The sequence below is a fragment of the Muntiacus reevesi genome, chromosome 2 (genome assembly GCF_963930625.1).
Source record: "Muntiacus reevesi chromosome 2, mMunRee1.1, whole genome shotgun sequence".
In the NCBI taxonomy this organism is placed as follows: Eukaryota; Metazoa; Chordata; class Mammalia; order Artiodactyla; family Cervidae; genus Muntiacus; species Muntiacus reevesi.
In genome coordinates, this window is record NC_089250.1 from 15,947,677 (window position 1) to 15,962,147 (window position 14,471).

General features: G+C 39.3%; 1 non-coding gene across 1 annotated transcript; it reads right to left on the minus strand.

The window, feature by feature from the left end:
- Window positions 1–8,109: 8,109 nt before the first annotated feature.
- Window positions 8,110–8,182, minus strand: TRNAS-GGA (transfer RNA serine (anticodon GGA)). Its single transcript has one exon. It is a non-coding gene; the product is annotated as a tRNA-Ser (tRNA).
- Window positions 8,183–14,471: the final 6,289 nt, after the last annotated feature.

A 14,471-nucleotide genomic window follows, 5' to 3' on the forward strand; every position in this document is an offset into this window, starting at 1 on the left:
GCCTGAGAAAAGCTCCTGCAGAGCTGGTGGTGGAGTCACCATCCACCTAGAGCTCCAGATTTCAAGCCCATAAGCTTGCTCTCCACCCAGTTTCCACCTCCTCATCCTCCCGTGTGTTCCACCAATCAGCTGCCTCATTCATTTTCTCCTACAGGGCAAAGTATACCCCTATTCCTAGTATCAGTTTCAGCCCAGTCACATGTGTAGAATAAACCAAGAAGGAAACACTGAGGACTCTGTCACTAATGTATATGATAGGAGTGTCATCACCAGGAAGGTGACATAGGTTACTGACTTCACTCCCCTTAACAAGAACAGCTAACAACTACAGTGGGCAAGACACCACTGAGAGAATCCCGGAACAGGGTGGTGGGGCTAAAGAACCCCACTCCCCACCACCAGAGAGACAAGACAGACTGCCACAGAAGGGTAGGAGGGGCAGCCACACCCTGACCACACTGCCCCGGAGCAGCTCAGCACCACGCCAAGAGGTCCTCCCCGAGCCTCCAGCTCCTCCAGTGGGAAGAGAGAGTCCGGGGTGACATCCAGCCCCCCAGCACAGGGAGCCCCGACCCTAGTGCCACTCCACAGGAATCATGGGAGTCTGTGAGGCTCGATCACTGGGAATCTGATCACGATGAAATGGGGAGAGGCTTCAACAACCAGCCCTTGAGCTTTGGCAAACTGAGTTCTCACCTGCAGAGCCTAAGTCGTAGCCCCCACGAGTGGGGTTGCATAGAGTGACCAGAGAATTCGGCAGGATGCTGGTCTGCCTAATCCAGGGCCTCAAATAGGCTGGGTTGGCTCTGAGGCCTGGGCTGTTCACACCCAGGCAGGAGAACTGAGTCTGCCCTGCCTGCTCAGAGCATGGCCCTCACCCCCACAAACCCCACACCAGAAACTCTGTTTTGGAAAATTTGGGAGTTGCCTACAGTGGGCCCACTCAGTTCCACCCAGGCCAGAGAGCTGAGTCATAGCCCATTTATTGCAGAGCATAACCCCAGCCCCACCTGACAGAAAGAGCTGTGAGAACACCTGGAACTTGCTGTATAACCCAGCAACGCTCAAGCCAAGAGGCAGGTCGGCAGAGCTTATCACCCCTAAAGCAAAGCCAGTGGCCCTGTTCAGCCAGGGGACCACCTGGGACAGGGGGAAGCTTGAGCCGAGACCCCAACAGCCTGAGTGGTGCTGGAGCTGCTGCTTCTGTGCCCAGGCAGAGAAACTAATTCATAGCCCCACTTATACCTGAATACAGCCAGCAACCTGCTAGACAGGAGCGTCTTACCAGAGCACACAGAAGCTCACAGGCCATCCAGCAGCCCTACTCACAGTGACACTTGCTCAGAAAGCTGTGGCTTTTCCTATATGCAGAGGAAAGCCTGTGGTGTCATCTGACCAGAATGCTCAGTGCACCCTCTTGCCTGATTCAGGTCCTCAAATTGCAGAGAAGCTAATTCTCAGCCCCACCTACAGCTGAGTATAGTACCCAATCCTGACCATCTAGTAAGCCTGACCAGAGAGCCCAGGCCACCACAAAGCCCATCCTACAGCCTCACTTGGACAGAGAACAAGCGAGTGTTTCCATCCAGCTGCTCCCAGCCAGTGGCACACACCACCCATCCCACCTCACAGCTCAAAGAGTCACTGCAACAAAATCAGACCTTGTATCAGGTGCCACCTATCCAAAGACACATGCCCAGAAACCCAAAATGAGCTAATAGTAAAAACTATCTCTACCAAAGCAGACCTGCAAAGTCTGGAAGAGAAGACCCCCTTACTCAAACTGCACAGACACCAATGTAAGGAATCAAGGATTACAAAAAATCAGGAAAATATGACACTGTCAAAAGTAATTAATAAAGTTCAAATAACTGACCCTAAAGAAATAAAGACCTATGAACTGTCAAAGAGTTCAGAATAACCCCTCTCAAGAAGTTTAGTGAAATACAAGAAAATAAAAACAAGTAAATGACATTAGGACAACAATACTGAACAAAATAAGTTAACAAAATGAGAAATGCAACAGAGAAATAGAAACCATCTAAAAAGATGAAATACACAAAAATACTAGAGATGAAAACTACAAAAACTGTCTGAGGCATACAACAGCTTCAAAAGCAGACTCAACCATGCAGAAAAAAGAATCAATGACCTGGAAGACAGAACATGTGAAATTATCCAGTCAGAGAAAAAAGAATGAAAAAGAGTGAAGAAAGCCTATGGGACAAAATGAAAAGAAACAATATTCACATTGTGGGAATTCCAGAAGAGAAAGAGACAAAAGGTATGTTGAAAGCAAAAAAGTATATTTTCTTTAAAAAGTTGCATGTAAAGCACACACACACACACACACACACACACACACACACACACACAAAACCTCCCAAAACTGGGGTGAAAGCTAAACATCCAGATACAAGAAGTCCAAACTATCCCAAACAGGGTGAATCCAAAGAGAGCTGCACCAATACATGCTATGATTACACTGTCAAAAGTCAAAGACAAAAGAAGATCATTAATAGCAGCAAGAAAAAAGAAGTTATGTAAGAGAGAACCCCGGAAGACCATCAACAGATATTCTCAGCAGATACTTTTCAGGACAGAAAAGACACAGAATGGCTTAAAAATAGAGAAATCCAACGATACAGGAGGCTCATTTCAGCCTTAAAGACACACAGAGACTGCCATGACTGGACAGGAAAAGACTGTTTCCAGTAAAGCATAAGCAAATCAAACCAAGGGTACACGTGTGCTCAGTCCTTCAGTCATGGCCGACTCTTTGTGACTCTATGGACTGTTCCCCACCAGGCTCCTCTTTCCATGGGATTCTCCAGGCAAGATTACTGGAGAGGGTTGCCATGCCCTCCTCCAGGGGATCTTCCTGACCCAGCGATCGAAATCACATCTGCCTTCATCTCCTGCATTGCAGGCAGATTCTTTACTCACTGAACAAACTGGGAAGCCCCAAACCAAGGCCGAAATGAAAGTGAAAGTCGCTCAGTTGTGTCCAACTCTTTGTGACCTCATGGACTATACAGTCCATGGAATTCTCCAGGCCAGAATACTGGAGTGGGTAGCCTTTTTTTTCTCCAGGAGATCTTCCCAACTCAGGGGTCAAACCCAGGTCTCCCACATTGCAGGCAGATTCTTTACCAGCTGAGCCACAAGGGAAGCCCAAGAATACGGGAGTGGGTACCCTATCTCTTCTGCAGCAGATCTTCCTGACTGAGGAATCAAACTGGGGTCTCCTGCATTGCATGCAGATTCTTAACCAACTGAGCTATCAGGGAAGCCCCAAAACCAAGGTTAACTATAGTTGTATCAGACAAAATAGACTTTAACTTGAAAATGGCAAAAAAAAAAAAAGGTCATTATATAATAATAAAGGAGTCAATACATCAAGAAGATAAAACAACTATAAATATTTATGCATCCAACATCAGAGCACTTAAATAAAGCAAATACTATAAAATAGCTAAAAGAAAAATATTTGTCAACACAATAATAGGTGGAGACTTTTAACATCTTATTCTTAACTTTGAATAGATTATCCAGACAGAGAATCAATAAGAAAACAGTGAATTTGAGCAGCACTATAGTGCAAATGAATCTAATAGACATATATAGAACATTCTATCCTACAAAGTAGACAACATTCTTCTCAAGAACACATAGTATAGGATAGATGACATGTTTGGCCACAAAACAAGTCTTAGCAAATTCAAGACTGAAATCATATCAAGTTGTCCCCTCTGCTCACAATGGTATGAATCTAGAAATCAATAATGAGGGGAAAACTGAAAATTTCACAAAAATATGGAAATTAAGTAACATTCTTCTAAACAACCAACAGAACAAAGAAGAAATTAAAGGGTAAACTTAAAAGTATCTTAAGATAAAAATAGAAATACAACATACCAAAACATATGGGATGCAGCAAAAGCAATTCTAAAATAGAAGTTCACAGCAATAAATGCCTACATTAAGAAGTAAGATCCCAAATAAACAACCTAATTGTACGTCTTAAGGAACCAGAAAAAGAATAAACTGAGCCAAAAGTTAGCAAAAGAAAGAAAATAAACAAGACTGGAGCAAAAATTAGTGAAATTACAGGAAAACAATAGAGAACATTAACCAAATCAAGAATTAGTTCTTTGAAAAGACAAACAAAATTGACAAACTTTTAACCAAACCAATCAAGGAAAAAAGGAGGACCCAACTCAAGAAAATTATAAGTGAAAAAGGAAACACTAAAAATAATACCATAAAAATGCAAACAATCATAAGAGGCTAGTATGAACAACTATACAACAGCAAACTGACCAACCTAGAAAAAAATAGAAAAATTCTTATAAGCATATAAACTAGGAGCTTGATTCAGGAAGAAATAGAAAGTCTGAATAGGCCAATTACTAATAAGGAGATTGAATCAGAAATCAAAAATATCCCAGTGAAGTCCAGAACCAGATGGCTTCACTGGTGAATTATACCAGATATTTAGAGAAGGCTTCAACCAATCCTTCTCAAACTATTTCAAAAAACTAAAGAAGAAAGAACACTTCTAAATCGATTTTACAAAGCCAAAAAGGACACTATCACATCAATATTCACGAATACAGACACAAAAATTCTCAATAACATATTAGTACATAATCAAGAGGGATTTATACCTGAAAGCATGGTTCAAATACATGAGTTGAAGTTACACTAGTTTACTAGAAAGAAAAAAAATCATATTATCATCTCAATAAATGCAGAAAAAGCATCTAACAAAATTAAACATCCATTCATGATAAAAATTAATAAATTAGAAATAGAAGAAATGTACCTCAACATAATAAAGGCCATATCACAGTTAACATCATATTCAATGGTGAAAAGCTGAAGTTTTACCTCTAAAAACAGAAACAAGACAAGGGTTCCCACTTTTACCACTCCTACTCTCAACATAGTACTAGAAGTCCTTGCCAGAGTAACTAAGCAAGAAAAAGAAATACAAGGCCTCAAAAGTGGGGGGAAAAAAGTAGTAAGACTATTTGCAGACAACATAATTTTATATCTATAAAATCCTAAAGATTCCACCAAAAAAAATCTAATTAACAAATTCAGTAAAGCTTCAGGATACAAAATTAACATTCAAAAATCATATAGCATTTCTATAAACAATGAATTATCTATAAAAGAAATAATTACAATAGCATCAGAAACAATAAAATATGTAGGAATAAACTTTAAAAAGAAGATGAAAGATCTAAAAATCCAAAGTCACAAGACACTGAGGAAAGAAATCAAAGATGACACAAATAAATGGATATGTATCTCATGCTCCTGGACTGCAAAGATTAATACTGTTAAAATGTCAAAACTACCAAAAGCCATCAATTAAATCAATGTAATCTCTTATCAATGTAATCTCTGAGCTTCCCTGGTGGCTCAGATGATAAAGTGTCTGCTCACAATGCAGAAGACCTGGGTTCAATCCCTGGGTTGGGAAGATCCCCTGGAGAAGGAAATGGCAACCCACTCCAGTATTCTGCCTGGAAAATCCCACAGACAGAGGAGCCTGGCAGGCTACAGTCCATGAGGTCGCAAAGAGTTGGACACAACTGAGTGACTTCACTAATCTCTTATCAAGATTCTAATGGCTTTTTTTAAGAGAAGTAGAAAAAACAATTCTAAAATTTATATGTAACTATAATGACTGAATAGCTAAAGCTATCATAAGAAACAAAAACAAAACAGGAGGCATCACACTTTCTGATTCCAAGCTATACTATAAATCTATAGTAATCAAAGCAGTACAGTACTGCATATAAACAGAAAAACAGACTAACTGAACAAAATCAAGAGTCCAGAAATAAATCCAATCCTATAGAGTCAACTAATACTTGACAAGGGAGCCAAGAATACTCAATGAAGAGAAGACAATCTCTTCAATAAAAGGTGCTGGGAAAATTGGATATTCACATATAACTACATGTAGAGACAAAAACAAGACTCATATATATGTTGTCTATAGGAGACCCTCTTCAGACCCAGAGACACACAGAGACTGATAGAGGATGATAAAAGATATTTCATGCAAATGGAAATCAAAAGAAAGTTGGAATAGCAATGCTCATAATCAGATAAAACAGATACTATGAAGACTATTATAAGAGACAAGGAAAATCACTACATAATGACCAAGGGGTCAATCCAGAAAGAAGATATAATTATATATATGTATGCACCCAACATAGGAGCACCTCTACAAGGCAAATGCTAACAACCATAAAATGGGAAATCAACGCTACCACAAAAATAATGGGGGTCTTTAAGATGCCACTTACACCAATGGACAGATCATCCAGACAGAAAATAAACAGGAAAACAGACAAGCTAGACTTAATTGATATTTACAGGACATGCCACCCAAGAGTGGCAGAATACACCTTCAAGTACACACAGAACATTCTTCAGGGTAGATCACATCTTGAGTCAAAAATCAAAGCCTTGGTAAATTTAAGAAAACTAAAATTACATCAATCATCTTTCCCAACCACAATACTATGAGATTGGAAATCAACTACAGGCAAAAAATAAAAAACTATAAAAAACACAAACAAATGGAGGTTAAATAACACACTACTAAATAACCAAGAGGTCACTGAAGAAATCAAAGAGGGAATCAAAAAAATACACAGAAACAAATTACAACAAAAACATGATGACCCAAAACCTATGGGACACAGTAAAAGCAGTTCTAAGAAGTAAGTTTATAGCAATTCAATCTCACCTAAAGAAACAAGAAAAATCTCAAATAAACAATCTAGCCATACACCTAAACCAAACATGGAAAGAATTTAAAAAGTTAGTAGAAGGAAAGAAATCATAAGATCAGAGCAGAAGTAAGTGAAATAGAAATGAATAAAACAATAGAAGAGATCAATAAAACTAAAACTTGGTTCTTTGAGAAGAAAATAAAATTGATAAACATTTAGCCAGACTCAAAAAGAAAAAAAAGGGCGGGGAGAGAGGATTCAAATAAATAAAATTAGAAATGAAAAAGAAGAAATTACAACTGACATCACAGAAATACAAAGATCATTAAGAGACTACAACAAGAACGTCCTTGGTGGTCCAGTGGTTAAGAATCTACCTTGCATTGAAGGGGACATGGGTTCAACTCCTGGTCGGGAAACTAATATCCTTTATGCCATGGGGCAACTAAGCCCGCACACCACAACTAGAGAGCCCGCAAACCACAACAAAAGATCCTGCATGAAGCAACAAAGATCCTGAGTGCCACAAGTAAGACCCAATGCAGTCAAATAAATTAACTACAAAAAAAATAATGAGACTACTGTATCAACTATATGCAGATAAAATGAACATCCTGGAAGAAATGGACAAATTCTTAGAAAGGTACAACCTTCTAAGACTGAACTAGGAAGAAATAGAAAATATAAACAAGTAATGAAATTGAAACTGTAATCAAAAATCTTCCAACAAAGTCCAGGGCCAAAGAACTTCACAAGTGAATTCTCTCAACATTTAGCAAAGAGGTGACACCTATCCTTCTCAAACTCTTCCCAAAAATTGCAGGAGGAGGAACACTCCCAAACTCATTCTACAAGGCAACCATCACCCTGATATCAAAACCAGACAAATATATCACACACACACAAAATCACAGAATATCACTGATGAATATAAGTGCAAAAATTCTCAGCAAAATACTAGCAAACAGAATCCAACAATACATTAAAAGGATCATATACCATAATGAACTGGAATTTATCCCAGAGATGCATTGATTCTTCAATATATGCAAAATTAATCAATGTGACACACCATATTAATAAATTGAAGAATAAAAGCCACATGAGCATTTCAACAGATGCAGAGAAAGCTTTTGACAAAAGTGAATCCCCATTTATGATTAAAAAAAAAAAAAACCCTCCAGAAAGTAGGCATAGAGGGAACCTAGATAGATAGATAGTGAAGTTGCTCAGTCGTGTCTGCCTCTTTGCGACCCCATGGACTGTAGCCTACCAGGCTCCTCCCTCCATGGGACTCTCCAGGCAAGAGTACTGGAGTGGGTTGCCATTTCCTTCTCCAGGGGATCTTCCCAACTCAGGGATCGAACCTGGGTCTCCTGCATTCCAGGCAGACACTTTAACCTCTGAGCCACCAGGGAAGCCTTATAGAGGGAATCTATCTCAACATAATAAAGGCCACTATGACAAACCCACAGCAAACATTCATTCTCAATGGTGAAAAACTGAAAGTACTTCCTCTAAAATCAGGAATAAGACAAGATGTCTCACCACTCTTATTCAACATAGTATTGGAAGTCCTAGCCATGGCAACGAGAGAAGAAAAAGACAGAAAAGGAACACAAATTGGAAAAGACATAGTAAAACTATCACTGTTTGCAGATGACATACTACATAAAGAAAATCCTAAAGATGCCACCAGAAAACTACTAGACCTAACCAATGAATTTGGTATAGTTGCAAAGGACACTAAATTAATGCACCTTATATTTCCACACACTAACAATCAACACAGGATCAGAGAAATTAAGGAAACAATCCCATTCGGCATTGCAACAAAAATAATTAAAAGCTTAATAAATATAATTAAAAAGCCTAGAAATAAACCTACCTAAGAATGCAAAAGACCTGTACTCAGAAAACTATAAAATGCAAATGAAAGAAACCAAACACGATGCAAACAGATGGAAAGATATACCACGTTCTTGAACTGGAAGAATTAATACTGTCAAAATGACTATACTACCCAAAGCAATCTACAAATTCAATGCAATCCCTATCAAATTACCAATGGCATTTTTCACAGAGTTAGAACAAACATTTTTATAATTTGTAGGGAAACACAGAAGACCCCAAACAGCCAGTGCAATCTCGAGAAAGAAAAACAGAGCTGGAGTGACCAGGCTCCCTGACTTCAGACTATACTATAAAGCTACAGCATGGTACTGGCACGCACACACACACACCAGAAACACAGACCAATGGAACAGGATAGAAAGCAAAGAGATAAACCCACATAGAGATGATCACCTAATCTACGATTAAGGAGACAAGAATATACAATAGAGGAAAAACAATCTCTTCTATAAGTGGTGCTGAAAAAACTGGACAGCTACATGAAAAAGAATAAAAATAAAACACTGTCTAATATCACACACAAAAATAAGCTCAAAATTAATTAAAGACCTAAATGTAACACTGGACACCATAAAAATCTTAGGGAAAAAGAAAGGAAAAACATTCTTTGACACAAATCACAGCAAGATCTCTTTTGACCCACCTTCTAGGATAATGAAAATAAAAATAAACAGGACCTAATTAAATTTAAAAGCTTCTACATGACAAAGGAAGCCATAAACAAAATAAAAAGTCAACCCTAAGAATGGGAAAAAAATATTTGCAAATGAAACAACAAACAAAGGATTAATCTACAAAGTACAAAAATAGCTCATGCTGCTAAATATCAAAACAACAAACAACCCAATCAAAAAATGGGCCCAAGACCTAAACAAACATCCAAAGAAGACATATAGATGACCAAGAGGCACATGAAAAGATGCCCAATATCATTAATTTTTAAAAGAAATGCAAATCAAAACTACAATAAGACATTACCTCACACCTGTCAAAATGGCCATCATCACAAAAAAACAATAAATGCTGAAGAGTGTGGAGAAAAGGGAACCCTCCTGCACTGCTAGTGAGACTGTAAATTGATACAGCCACTATGGAGAACTCTGGAGGGGCATCAGAGAGTCTTGGAGAATGGGTTTCCCCGATAGCTCAGTTGGCAAAGAGGATGCATGCAACGTAGGAAACCCCAGTTCAATTCCTGGGTCAGGAAGATCTGCTGGAGAAGGGATAGGTTACCCACTCCAGTATTCTTGGGCTTCCCTTGTGGCTCAGCTGGTAAAGAATCCACCCGCAATGTGGGAGATCTGGGTTCAACCCCTGGGTTGGGAAAGATTCCCTGGAGAAGGGAAAGGCTACCCACTCCAGTATTCTGGCCTGGAGAATTCCATGGATTGTATAGTTCATGGGGTCGCAAAGAGTTGGACACGACTGAGCGATTTCATTCACTATGGAGAACAACATGGAGGTTCCTTTAAAAACTAAAAATAGAACTACCATATAACCCAGCAATCCCACTCCTGGGCACATACCCTGAGAGAACCATGATTCAGAAAGACACACGTACCCCACTGTTCACTGCAGGACTATTTACAATAGCCAGAACATGGAAGCAACATAACTGTTCATCAATAGATGAATGGATACAGAAGATGTGGTACATATAAACAATGGTAAGTTACTCAGCCATAAAAAGGAATGCAGGACTTTCCTGGTGGTCCAGTGGTCCTGGTGGTCCAGTGCAGGGGACACAGGTTCAATCCCCGGTCCAGGAAGACTCCACATGTGTCTTGGAGCAACTAAGCCCATGAGCCACAACTTCCAAGCCCACTCTCTAGAGCCCAAGAGCCGCAAGTACTGAAGCCTGCACACCTAGAGCCTGTGCTCTGCAACAAGAGAAGCAACCACAAGAAGCCCAAGCAACACTATGAAGAGTAGCTCACACTCACTACAACTAGAAAAAGCCCAAGCACAGCAATGAAGAGCCAGTGCAGCCAAAAATAAATAAATCTTAAAATAGAAAAAATTTAACTGTGTCCTTTGTAGAGATGTGGATGGACCTAGAGTGAAGTTAGAAAGAGATAAGCAAGTATCATATATTAATGCATATATGTGGAATCTAAAGGAATGGCACAGATGAACCTATCTGCAGAGACGCAAACAGAGAGCCTGGCTATGTGACCCCAGTGTGGGGAGGGGACAGTGGGAAACATTGGGAGATGAGGACAGACATATGTACACCACCATGTGTAACACAGACAGACAGTGGGAACTTGGGGTGCAGCAGAGCGAGCACGGCCTGAGGCTCTGAGATGACACAGAAACGGGCGGGGTGGGGGAGGGGGAGGAGGGAGCTGCTATACGTACACCTATAGCTGGTGTACTTCACTCTACAGCAGAGACTAACACAAGATTGTAAAGCAATTATACTCCAGTTTAGTAAAAATGAAACTAGACCCCTATTTCATACCGTGCATGCGAAGTCGCTTCAGTCATGTCCGACTCTTTGGGACCCCATGGACTGTATCCTGCCAGGCTCCTCTGTCCACGAGATTCTCCAGGCAAGAATACTGGAGTGGGTTGCCATTTCCTTCTCCAGGGTATTTTTCCAATGCAGGGATCAAACTGTTTTACATCTCCTGCATTGGCAGGCAGGATCTTTACCACTAGCCACCTTGGAAGCCCCATCTTACACCATACACAAAATTAACTCAAAATGGATTAAAGACTTAAAAGTAAAACCTGAAACCATGCAACTCCTAGAAGAGAACATAGGGGGGAAAGCTCCTTGACACAGAACATGGACCCATAGGTCACAATTTTTTAGATATGACACCTAAAACACAAGGAATAAAATCAAAAATAAGTAAGTGGGACTATGGACTACATCATTAGAAAAGACCCTGATGCTGGGAAAGATTGAAGGCTAGACGAGAAGACAGCAACCGAGGATGAGGTGACTGGATGGCATCACTGACTCAACATGAGTTTGAGCAAGCTCCAGGAGATGGTGAAGGCCAGTGAAGTCTGGCGTGCTGCAGTCCACAGGATCGCAGAGAGTCGGACACAACTGAGCAAGTGAACACTGACTACATCAAACTAAAAGGCTCTGCTCAGCAAAAGAAACCATCCACAAAATGAAAAGACAACTACAAATGGGAAAAAATATTTGTGAACCACACATCTAATAAGGGGTTAATATCCAAAATATACAAACAACATCTACAATTTCATAACACAAAAACCAGTAAACCAACTTTTTAAAAAGGGCAAAAGACCTGAACAGACCTGAACAGAATCCAATATATGAACAGTCAACAGGTACATGAAAAAAACGCACATCATTAGTCAACAGAGAAACACAAATCAAAACCACACTGAGACAGATAACACCTCCTGCCAGTTAAAACGGCCATTAAAAGAAAGAAAGAAAGAAATGCATGAGGAAGAGGTGGGACAAACAGGGAGTCCTTGTGCCCTGTAAACTTTACAGCCACTGTGAAAAACAGTATAGAGAATACTAAAAAAAATTAAAAACAGAATTACTATATGACAAAGCAATTTCACCTCAAGAAATATATCCAAAGGAAATTAAAATACTAATTCAAAATTATATCTATACCAGTATGTCCATAGCAGCTTTATTTACAATAAAAAGACATGGAAACATCAACAGCTGAATGGATAAAAGAAGTTGTGATACACACACACACCACAGAGTATCATTCAGCCATTAAAAAAATGAAGAAATCCTGCCATTTCCAAAAACATGGATGACCTTGAAGCATTTTGCTAAGTGAAATAATTCAGACAGAGAAAGACAAATACTATATGATCTCCCTTTGGAGGAAAGAACAAAACACCACTCATAAAAGACATCAGATCTGTGCTTAACAGAGGTGGGAGAAGTAGAAGATGACAGTCAAAAGGTATAAAACTCCAGTTATAAGAAAGATAAGTATGAAGGATATAATATACAACATGATGACTACAGTTAACATAGTTGCACGGAATAAATGAAAATTATTAAGTGAGTAAATCCTAAGAGTTCCCATCACAATGAGAAAAAAAATTTTTTGCTGCCTCTTTTTATTGTACCTGTATAACATGATGGATGCTAATTAATGTTACTACAGTAATCATTTCATAATACATGGAAGTTGAACCATTATGCTATACAACTTAAACTTATGCAGTGTGCGTTAGTCACTCAGTTGTGTCCAACTCCTTGCAATTCCATGGACTGTAGTCCATCAGGCTCCTCCATCCATGGAATTCTCCAGGCAACAATACTGAGTGGGCTGCCATTTCCTACTCTAAAACTTATACTGTGAGGTATGTCAATTATATTTCAGTAAAACTGAGGGAAAAAAAGAATGTGATAAACATAAATATATAATATTCGCATATGTAAATACAATAGTCCACAGTTAAAAATTCAGATAATTTATGAAGTTACAGTGTGCACGAATTTGAAAACCCTGATCTAAAGCAATGTTTTCCAAATTACATTCCACAGACATTAACCTGCAAGACAAGTAATTTACAGGAAAAAAAAAAAATAGGGTTTGGAGCCAAGAAGGTGTGAGAAATGCTGTTAACTTCCCAGGTGACTCAGTAAAGAATCCACCCACCAAGGTAGGAGACCCAGGGTTCGATCCCTGGGTTGGGAAGATCCCCTGAGGAGGAAATGGCAACCCACTCCAGTATTCTTGCCTGGAAAATTTCATGGACAGAGAAGCCTGGCAGGCTACAGCCCATGGGGTCACAAAAAGTTGACATAACTGAGCACACACAATAAATAGCCTGCTCTTGGAAAATCCAAAATGTGTAGTAAAATTTATACAAAAAGCTCCAAGAAGCAAAGAGCCACCTATTTAACTTCGCTTAACCTAATGCTTATTAAATAGGGCATTCATTCTTAAAGCTCTGTATCATATAATATCTATTAACCTGAGGGACAGCATAGTGTGATGTCATAGATTCAAATCATGTCGGGCTAACTGCATGGCGTCTGGAATAATACTGTCTGCACTTGAATCCTAATTAGCTCTCCCATTTATTAGCTATTAGTTTATTCATCTGTAAAAATGGATAATAATAATAATACCTACCTACATGCAAAGTATACAGTTGGCCAAAAAGTTCATTCAGGTTTTCCCATAAGAGGTTATGGAACATCCTGATCAAAATTTTTGGCCAACTCAATATTTATAGCAGCACTAACAATATAAGCACTATATAATGCTGACTAACATCCAAAGAATCAGTGTTCTAAGACACACTTTGAGAAATACTGGTAGACAATCAAGTCCTTTCTGGGCTCTTGTCTCCCCATGGGAAGATTACCAATTTGGTTAGAGACAGGGATATATAATTATGACACAGTATGTAAAGTGACACAGTATGTAACAGAGTTTTGCCAAGAGAAAGCACTGGTCATACAAAACACCCTCTTTCAACAACACAAGAGACAACTCTACACCTGGACATCACCAGATGGTCAATAGTGACTGATTATATTCTTTACAGCCGAAGATGGAGAAGTTCCATACAGCCAGCAAAACAAGACCAGGAGCTGACTGTGGCTCACATCATGAACTCCTTATTGCTAAATTCAGACTTAAATTGAAGAAAGTAGGGAAAACCACTGGTATGACCTAAATAAAATCCCTTACAATTATACAATGGAAGTGACAAATAGATTCAAGGGATTAGATCTGATAGATAGAGTGCCTAAAGAAATATGGACAGAGGTTCGTAACATTATACAGGAGATAGTGATCAAAAGCACCCCCA